General features: G+C 37.8%; 1 pseudogene; it reads right to left on the reverse strand.

Moving 5' to 3' along the window:
* Positions 1 to 7482, reverse strand: part of LOC113175023 (serine/arginine-rich splicing factor 10 pseudogene) — a 43413-nt pseudogene extending 35931 nt beyond the window's left edge.
* Between the last annotated feature and the right edge of the window lie 2276 nt (positions 7483 to 9758).

Below are 9758 nucleotides of genomic sequence, written 5' to 3' on the forward strand. Positions count from 1 at the left end.
ATAGAGGTCCCCTCTCCTTTGTTGCCAAAGAACAGAAAATAAACGTGCACGTGTGCACACCCCCCCCCACACACACACACCCACCCCCCTCCACAAGAACAGAAAACTAAATGAAGAGAGAATGGTTTGAGGGCCACTGTTGTTTTATTGCTTCTGTAGATATTTCTCTTTTTCCACTACCCCACTAAGCCCACAACTCATATAAGTAACAGGCTGCACAGAGAACAGCAAATCAACCCAAGACAGCGTCCCATTTCATTTTCTTAGTACCAGCTCACTGGAGTTTCTCCCTCTGTAAATGAAAACCCCCCCAATCCAGAGGAGAAACATGGTCCTTGTTTCTTTTAGCAGATCCAGTCAGCCAACATTTAACCATTGAGCTGAGGATCACAAGGTTCTTTCCAATAACAGCTTCTTCCACACACTGCTTTGTCAGGGAGAGCACGGAGAGGGTGCATTTGAGCAGAGCTGTAAAGAACGCTGTGTCAGCTGGTTAGTGGGCAGGGGACCCCTACCCCCATTCTCACCCCCACCCAGGGGACCTGAGGTGAGGGCATCCCAAGAAGGGGCAAGAAGGGTAAAAACTTTGAGTTCACTTTTCCATTAAAAGCAGATTATGATTTTGATCCAGCAGTTCAGTGATTCTCTCTCTTTTTTTCCCCAATTGAAAAAAATTCCAAGTCTGTCAAAAAATAACATTAGAACAGAGTCTTTCTCTGCTCCCCATAACAGAGCAATGCAACTGAACCCTGCGCAGAAGCTCTCACCAGGGCAGACTCGCCAGGCCCACAGGGGCTCAGCGCCAGGAATTCTCCGCTCCAGTTCTGTGTTGGGGTGGGAGAGTTCAATGACTGGAGCTGATCACTGAAATCCCAGTGTCTGAATTCTCACTCTTGAAATGAATGAAAAGCCACACATCCACAGAGGTTTAAGAAAACTAAACTTTATGAAGACCTTCTTGGGTGAAATACCAATGTAATTGTGTCCACAAATCATATGATAACAAACTACCATGTCATCCAGCTATCCCAAAGGACTCAAAGTATTTCGTGTACATGAGACTATTTAAATCGCACAGTCCCCCCTGAGGCAGAAAGAAGGCTGATCTTAACACTCCTCTTCTACTAAGGAAACTGAGAACCTCAGATGCTAAATACCTTCTGCATTCTGGTTACTTAACTCCCCGTGGGATGCATTGGTCATAGATTCAGATTGCATTTTACCTAAAATTATGGAGAAAATTTGTATGATTTGGATTTGTCTCTGAAGAGAACTGTGTGAATACCTTTATTACTCAGTAATTTATATAAGAGGAAAAGTGTATGCCAATGTGCCTGCTCCGTGATGTCAGGCCTCTGGATCATATTGAGAAGATGAACATGGGGGAGAAATAACAGATGACAAAGAATAATTCAACAAAACTCTTGGAATTGACTGACACATTTCTCTGTCCAACTCAGATACCAATCCACCCTGCCCACACAATATCCTTTTTTGTTTTTATTGTTTAGTACCAGGTATTGAACCCAGGGGCACTTAACCACTGAGCCACATCCCAGCCCTTTTTATTTTGAGACAGGTTCTTGCTAAGTGGCTGAGGCTGGGTTTGAACTTGCTGCTTCAGTCTCCAGAGCCACTGGGATTATAGGTGTGCGCCACCATATAAGGCACAAATCCCTTGAGGTAGTGACAGTGAAGAGAGAGTTACTCAACAAATAGCAGTTTTACTTATATTGATGCACTATTACTAGTGTATTACAAAATCCCTACAAATTACTCAGGTTTTTACAGTACTGACCTGTTCTATTTTAAATATCTAGGAAGTTATATTCTGTTTTTAATTGGACTTGATACAACTGGTTAGAAAAGAAAAAAAAATTGTTCACTTAGGGGAAATGTAATAATTCTTCTGGGCAATTTAGCACTTTGGATTAAGTAATTTTCTAAAGCATATCCTAGAATTAAAAGAGAAGAATTTATCCCTTTTTTAGTGGTAGATTCAGACTCATTCTTTATAGGAGTTCAGTGGCTAATATAATTAAAGCAACAGTAACTTTAGTTTTCATATTGGGTTTGTTCTGATCTGGACACAGGAAAATCCCTCCTGTGTGGAGGCTACTGGGTTCTGATGGCTCCAGTCTGTGCCTTTTGCAAGGTTTGGATTCAAGTTTCTGTTTAGTTCTATTTCTTTCCTGAACCAGCCATGAATTTTGGAGTAAGCAGATTTTTATTTTTATTTTTCTACCTATTCTCTTCCTTTACCTCTATAGCATCTAGTGATAAGAATGTCCTGAAGCCTAAATATATACCCTATCCCTGTCTCGCTTTAGAAAAGGGAAGGTGATTGGTTTATATCTTGTTGGCTGACAGTGAGGTTGATTCTCCTATATCCTTGCCAGGTTTCTCTATACTTGTTCTATCCATGTTTGAGAGAGGATGTTGAATTCTCCAAGTATAAATGTGTATTTCTCCGCTTCTCATTGTTCTATGAGTTTCACTTCAAATTTTCAGCTCTGTGATTTGGTGCATGCACATTTAGGATTGCTGTGTCTTCTTGGAGTACTGGTCCATTTATTATTACATAATAATGTCCCCTCTATCTCTGGTAATTTTCTTTGTTCTGAAGTTGAAATGATCTGATATTAGTATAGTCACTTCTACTTGCTTTTGACTAAGGCTTTGCAAAGTCTATCCTTTTCCATACTTTTATTTTCACTCTGTTAAAATCATTATATTTTACATGTGCTTTTGAGACAGCATGTAATAGAGTCATGTTTTTAATCCACTGTATTTTCATTGCTATTATTTAGATAAAATGCATTATATCTAATTGCTCACATGTTAGGACTTAAGTCTGCCGTTACATTTTCTGTTTCTTCTTTTTCTATTTCTATTTCCCTTCATTCCTGTATTACTTGAATATTTTTTATAATTAAAATTTGATTTGCTATAATGTCTTTGTATCTCTCTATATAGCATTTTAGTAGTTATATAGATATTATTTCATATATACATAATTAATCATGAATTACTAGTATTATTATTTTACCAGTTTGAGTCAGGCACAGAAACTTTAGCTCTCTTTATGTGCCTATATCCTCCCCTATTTATGATATAAAATAATGTATATATTTCCTCTACATACATAGAACCACATCAATGTTACTTTATTCATCAAACATCATTTAGAAAACTCAAGAAGAAAAGTCTGTTGTTTTAATTAATATTTCTGTTTATCATGTTTTTCCTTCTTTCCCAGTGTTTCAAGATTCCTTTTTTAAAAAATTGTTTCTATTTAAAAAATTGTCACTACTCTTTAAAGATATTCCTGCTTCCTATCAATTCTCTTAGTTTTTCTTTCTCTGAGAATACCTTGATTTTTCCTTCATTCTGGGAGGATAATTTTTCTGGATGTGAGATTCTGGGTTCACAATTATTTTCTTTTAGCACTTGAAAATGTTGTACACTTTATTCTGGACTCTGTGATGAGATAACTTCTGTCATTTAGATTGTTTTCCCTTCATGAGGAAGGTCTCATTTCTCTCTCACAGTTTAAAATTTTTTTCTCTGTTTTAATTTTCAGAAATTTGATGATAATATGTTTGGGTGTATTTCTTTGGTTTTAGCCTATTTACAATCATTTAGCTTCTTAATAGCTATAACTTTCAGATATAGATATATACCTTTTACTTATATTTATATTGTATTTATAGCTTTTAAAACTTTAATTTATAAGTATTTAGTTCCAGAGTTCTCTGAACTTCTGCTTATTTTGTTTTTGCCTATATTTTCTCTGTTCAGATTGAGTAACTTCTATTGTCTGTCTTCAGATTCACTGATGATTTACTCTGTCCTTTGGATTCTGCTGTTAAGCCCATTCACCGACTTTTGTTTTTGATTACTATGTTTTTCAGTTTTAAATTTTCCAAGTGTCTTGTTTTTATATATTACTTTGCTGAGACTTTATATTTCTTTGCTAAGTCTTTCTAATTCTTTTTTTTTCATTTTTAAAAGTCTATTTTCAATTGCTAGTGAATCTTTTTTAAAATAGATGCTTTAAAATCTTTGTCAGATGATTTTAACATTTCCATGTTGGTTCGGACATCTATTGACTATTTCTTTAATTTTTAACTTTTATTAAAAAATGCTACATATTTATGAGGTTCCATGTGATATTTCAATACATGTGTACACAGTGTAATGTTTCAATCAGGCAAAACCCATCTACCTTCTCAAATATTTATCATTTCTTTACGGTAAATACATTAAAAATAATTTCTTCTAGTTTTTTTTCAAGAAGCTGCTCTACTGTGAAAAGCACACCAGAACTTTTTTTTCCCTCTCATCCAGCTGTTATTCAGTACTCTTTGTTCATGCTTTCCCTATTGATCCCTCTCTGATGGTCTTCCTAGGCTTTGGTAGCTGCCATTTTATTCTCAGCTTCTATGAGATTACCTTTTTTTATATTCTCGTTTAAGTAAAGTCATGTGGCATTTGTCTTTCTGTGTTATGGTTATTTCAGTTAACATAACGATCTCCATTTCCATACATATTGTTGCAAATGACAGAATTCCATTTTTTAAAAATGGCTGGCTGAGAAGTATTCTGTTGTGTCTGTACACCATGTTTTCTTTATCCACTCATCAGTGGATGGTCATTTGGCTTGTTTCCATTTCTTGTCTATTGGGAATGGTACTGCAATAAGCATGACATACTGATTTCATTTCCTTTGGAAATAATACTCAGCAGGTGTTTTTTTTTTTTTTTTTTTTTTTAAGGAATCCCCACAGTCTTTTCCACAATGGATGTACTAATTTACTTTCCCGTCAATGGTGTGTGAGAGTTTATCCTCATCGGCACTTGTTACCTTTTGTCTTTTTAATATTTTTCATTTTTATTGGAGTGAGGTGATATCCCATTGTGGTTTTAATTTGTATTTCCCTGATGATTAAAGATATTCAGCAATTTTTCATATACCTGTTGGCCATTTGTATGTCTTCCTTGGATAAATGTCTATTTAGGTCTATTACTCACTTTTTAATTATATTATTTTTCTTTTCTTTGTATTGAGTTGTTTGAGTTACTTACACAATTCTGGCTAGCAGCCTCTTGTTAAACATATACTTTGCAAATATTTTCTCCAAATTTTTAGGCTGTGTCTTTACTCTATTAATTGTTTCTTTTGCTGTGCAGAAGCTTATTAGTTTGTTGGAATCCATTGTGTTTTGGGGGTCTTATCCAAAAAGTCTTTGCCCATTTTAATGTCCTGAAGCATTTACCTTATTTTTTATTTTATTGGTTTCATGTTGTGCATTTAGGTCTTTAGTCCACTGTGAGTTTATTTTTTTTATATATGAGGAGACAGAGGGGTCTAGTTTCATTCTTTGCATGTGTTTCTCTAATTTCCCCAGCACCATTTACTGAAAAGACTGTCCTTTTTTCAGTGTGTGTTCTTAGCTCTTTTGTTCAAGGTCTGTTGGCTGTAGGGACAGGTTTATTTCTGGGCTCTCAATCTAGTCCAGCTGGTCTGTGCATCTGTTTTGATGCTATTAACATGTGGTTTTTTATTGAAGTAAGTTTGATAGCTTCCTTGGCATGATGTATGATTTTTATTGAAATCTAGATATTTTGGATAATATAAGACCCTAGATTTAATTTTAAATTTCCCATTTTAGCTGGTTTCTCTGACATTTCTCTGGAAGGGGATGAAAGAGAGTCATCTCATTATTGCCAGACAAGGGTAGAAATATACATAGGTTCTTATCTAGTTTCTGTTGACACCTGAGGTGAGGAAATCCTCATTTCTGTTGAGTGGGTGCAAGAGTTCTGATTCCCTACCAGGCCTACTATCACCTTGTTGGCAGGAACAAATCAGGGTACCTTGTCACTACTCCCTACTTGACCTCCACAGGCACTACAGGGTTTGGAGGAAGTGGCCTTCTTGCCACTGAGCAGTGGTGAAAGTTTTGACTTTCCACTAGACCTCTGTATTAGTCTACTTTTCATTGCTATAACTGAAGACCACGGACTTAGTTGTTTTATAAAGAATAAATGTTTAATCAGCTCTTGGCTCCGAAAGCTGAGGTGACATCAGGTGGTTGAGGCTTAGGAGAGTCTTCTTGCTGGTGGGGACTCTCAGCAAAGTCCTGAGGCTGCACAGGGCATCACATGATAGAACAGAATGTTCTAGTAACACAGCTCCCTGGCTGAGAAGCCAGCCATCCAACCTACTAATCCCAGCTGAGAAGAGGCAGTGAAGTGGTGTAGTGGCAGCCTGGGTGAGTTGGAGCAAGGGAGGTATTTTATTCAGTTTTGTTGCTGCTGTGACTAAAAGATCCTGACCAGAACAATATAGAGGAGGAAAAGTTTATTTGAGGGCTCATAGTTTCAGAGGTCTTAATCTATAGAAAGTCGCCTCCATTTCTCAGTGCTTAAGGTGAGGCTGAACATCAGCGGAGGAAAGCAGCTCACATGGTGATCGGAAAGCAGAGAGAGAGTCCACTCACCAAACAAATATATACTCAAAGTCATGCCCCCAAGTCCCACCTCCTCCAACCACACCCCACCACTTCAGTTACCACTCAGTTAATCCCTATCATGGGATTAAATCACTGATTGGGTTAAGACTCTTGAAACCCAATCATTTCTGTTCTGAATCTGCTTGCATTGTCTCACATGGGAGATTTTGGGGGACACCTCACGTTCAAACCATAACAAGAGGGAAGTACAGCCTATGGCCATGAGGAGCCTGTCATGCAGATATAGTGGGCCTGAGGCTCTGAGAGCCAAGGCTCTCCTACCTGTCACCTTCTGCAGCTAGGCTAGGGCATAGTATGGATGCCTACTGCAGAAGCCCGTTGCATGTAACTCTGTAGATGGGAACCACCAGCACAGACCATTCACCAACCCTAACTTCTCGCTTCTTGACCTGTGGTGAGAAAATGGAGATGGACCTGAATGGAATTTGGGGCTTCTGAGTTGCCCAATACCATTAGTACTTTCCCAAACTTAATTAGCATAAATTTGGACCAAGAACGTTAGTGTTTTTCCAAACCCTAATTAGCATAAGTCCTGACCAATGGCATTGGTAGTCTTTTCAGATCCTAATTAGCATAAGTTTGGACCAATAGCAGTGACCCCAGTCCTATATAAACCTCTAGACTAGCACACTCAGATGGGTTTCCTTTTGCACTGCAAAAGTTCTGTTCCTTCTTCACTAAATCCTACTCTTTCACTTACTTATCCTGGTCTGTGGCTTTCATGCTTCAAATTCAGAAGACAACATCCCAGAAAGAAGATGATACTGATGGTAAACTGCTGAGGTCTGGTGCAACACCGTAAGGCATAGCTTGCTATTAAGAGCTGGGACACTTCTTGGCCTCAGAGGTATGCAACCTTATGTGCACCCTACCTGCCAGCAGTATAGAGGGCTCCAGTCTTACCAGTCCCACCTGCCAGCAGAAGCAGGTAGTCGAGTTTCATCTCCAAATTTCAGTTTCATTAGCTCAGTTCTTCCCTATTGGCCTGACCTTTGTGGGCTTATTTACCCTTAATTATTTTCCAAAGGTCCCACTTCAAAAGCGTAGTTTGATTAAGTTTCCACTGTTTTAATATCCCGTAGGGACTCAAGTTTAACATGAATTTTGGTGGGGCACTCAAACAGTAGCAGCCTTCCCTGACGCAACCCTGTGGGGAGGGAGACTGATGCCCCCAATATTACCAGGTGGGCTGGAGGCTGGGCTCCCTCAGTTCCATGGGTGAGGGAGCTCATTGCTGCCTGGTGGGGATGATAGTCCCACTTGGCCTCTTTGACATCATCTTGGCAGTAGTAGGCGTTAGCTGCTAGGGCATTGGCAGCTTCTTGAGAACAGAAGTCTAAGCTCCCCACTCAACCTTTTCTGGTGTGAGTGGGAATGGGGTCAGGCTTTTAGGTTTTTGTATGTGGTGTCTGGCTAGAGTAGAGTAGCTATTGTCTCAAGGTTATCTTTTCTCCATTGCTAGGCTGTCCCCTCCCTGGTCTTTTGGCTAGAGAAAAACAGGCTTTTCCTGGGGAGATATATATATATATATATATATATATATATATATATATATATTTTTTTTTTTTTTTTTTTTTTTTTGTCTGTGCCTAATGGTCTGAGTTGTCAGTTTCTCAGTCGTCAGTATAGGTACATGAGGCAAAAATATAATTCAGGGAACTCACCTCATTCCTGGTATAAGGTCCCTAGCCAGCCTACCTGTTTCTTTCCACTAGTCTGGATCTTCTCATGCTTGTTTTATAATATCCAGGGGTTTTACTTGTTGGCTGACTAGGAAAAAGTACCTCTATACCATTTTTCCTTGAGCATAAATTTTTTTTTAAGGTGGAAGGAACTTGTATTCATCAGTTTGGGATGTTGACAAAATAGACCAAGTAGTTTAAACAACAGAAATTTATTATTTCCTCATAGTTTTAGAGATCCAAACCAGTCCAATCTCAGGGTCAGAGCAAGGTCAGGTCTCTTTTCAGCTAGCTTCCCTTTAGCTGTGCCCCATGGTAGAGAGTAAGAACATCTCTGGTGTCCATTCTTATAAGGTTATTAATCCCATTATGAGGCCCCCCTCCCTCATCACAACTCCCATCTCCAAATATCATCACACTGGATTTTAGGGATTCAATATATGAATTTTGAAGTACATGAACATTCATTCAATTCAAATTAGTACTTAAAAGATATTCCAGATGTATTTCTGAGCCCCATAGACATTGAATGCATTCTTAAAATTACCCAGTTGGTCCTTGGTAGAAAACTAGACTATGGTGGGTGTCCTAATTCTTAGCCTGTGGTTATTCATGTCGTACTATATAGTGCATCATGTATAACTACTGAAAAATTAGTATTGGAACACGATAGAGAACACATCATTCAAATTATGTCCCCCTCAACACACACACACACACACACACACACTCATATACCCAAAATAAAAACTTATAAAAAGACCAGAAAAAATATTTTTCCAGTAGCAACTAACCAAAAAAGGAAAACAAGTTGATATCAGTATTGAAAATGGTGGCTAAAATTGTCTAGAGTACTATGGAGCTGTAGAGTATATCTCATAGCCTATATTCTGTGGTCTTTGGTTAAACCAGTGTGCTTAAAAATATCCAGAGACTCAGTCCTAATCCAATGTTCTCTGCTATAAGAAATTTTTTTTCAAGGTGGATCTGTTGATGCAGAACAATGGATTTTTTTTGTTTTGTTTTTAAATTTATGTGTGACCCCTCACACACTTCATTTTAATATTTTGAAGTGATCATGGGCAAACTACTTCACAATTAAAGAGGAAACCCAGGCAAAACCTAAGAACCCCCTCCAAAAAATGTTCATATTTTTAAAAAAATATTTTTTAGCTGTTAATGGATCTTTATTTTTATGCGGTGCTGAGAATTGAACCTAGTGCCTCATACATGCTAGGTAAGAGCTCTAACACGAGCCACAACCCCAGCCCCAAATGTTCAGATTTTTAAATGTGACTTCTTTGAGTGCAAATAATAGCTAGTTTAGTGTGTTCAAGAGCTATTGTTTCCCAGAATGTGAAGATTTTTTTGAAAAGAGTGTAAGTTGAGATGAAGGAGCTGTGAAGACATTATATTCACTGTTAAAATTGGTTATAGAAAAAGGCTATTCACTGGGTCAGGGTTTTAATTTAATGGACCTAAATCTAAAAAATAAGAGAAATTCCCAAGACTTAAAAGGGTATATGACTGTGATGTT

Source organism: Urocitellus parryii, chromosome 12, assembly GCF_045843805.1.
Source record: "Urocitellus parryii isolate mUroPar1 chromosome 12, mUroPar1.hap1, whole genome shotgun sequence".
NCBI classification, from domain to species: domain Eukaryota; kingdom Metazoa; phylum Chordata; class Mammalia; order Rodentia; family Sciuridae; genus Urocitellus; species Urocitellus parryii.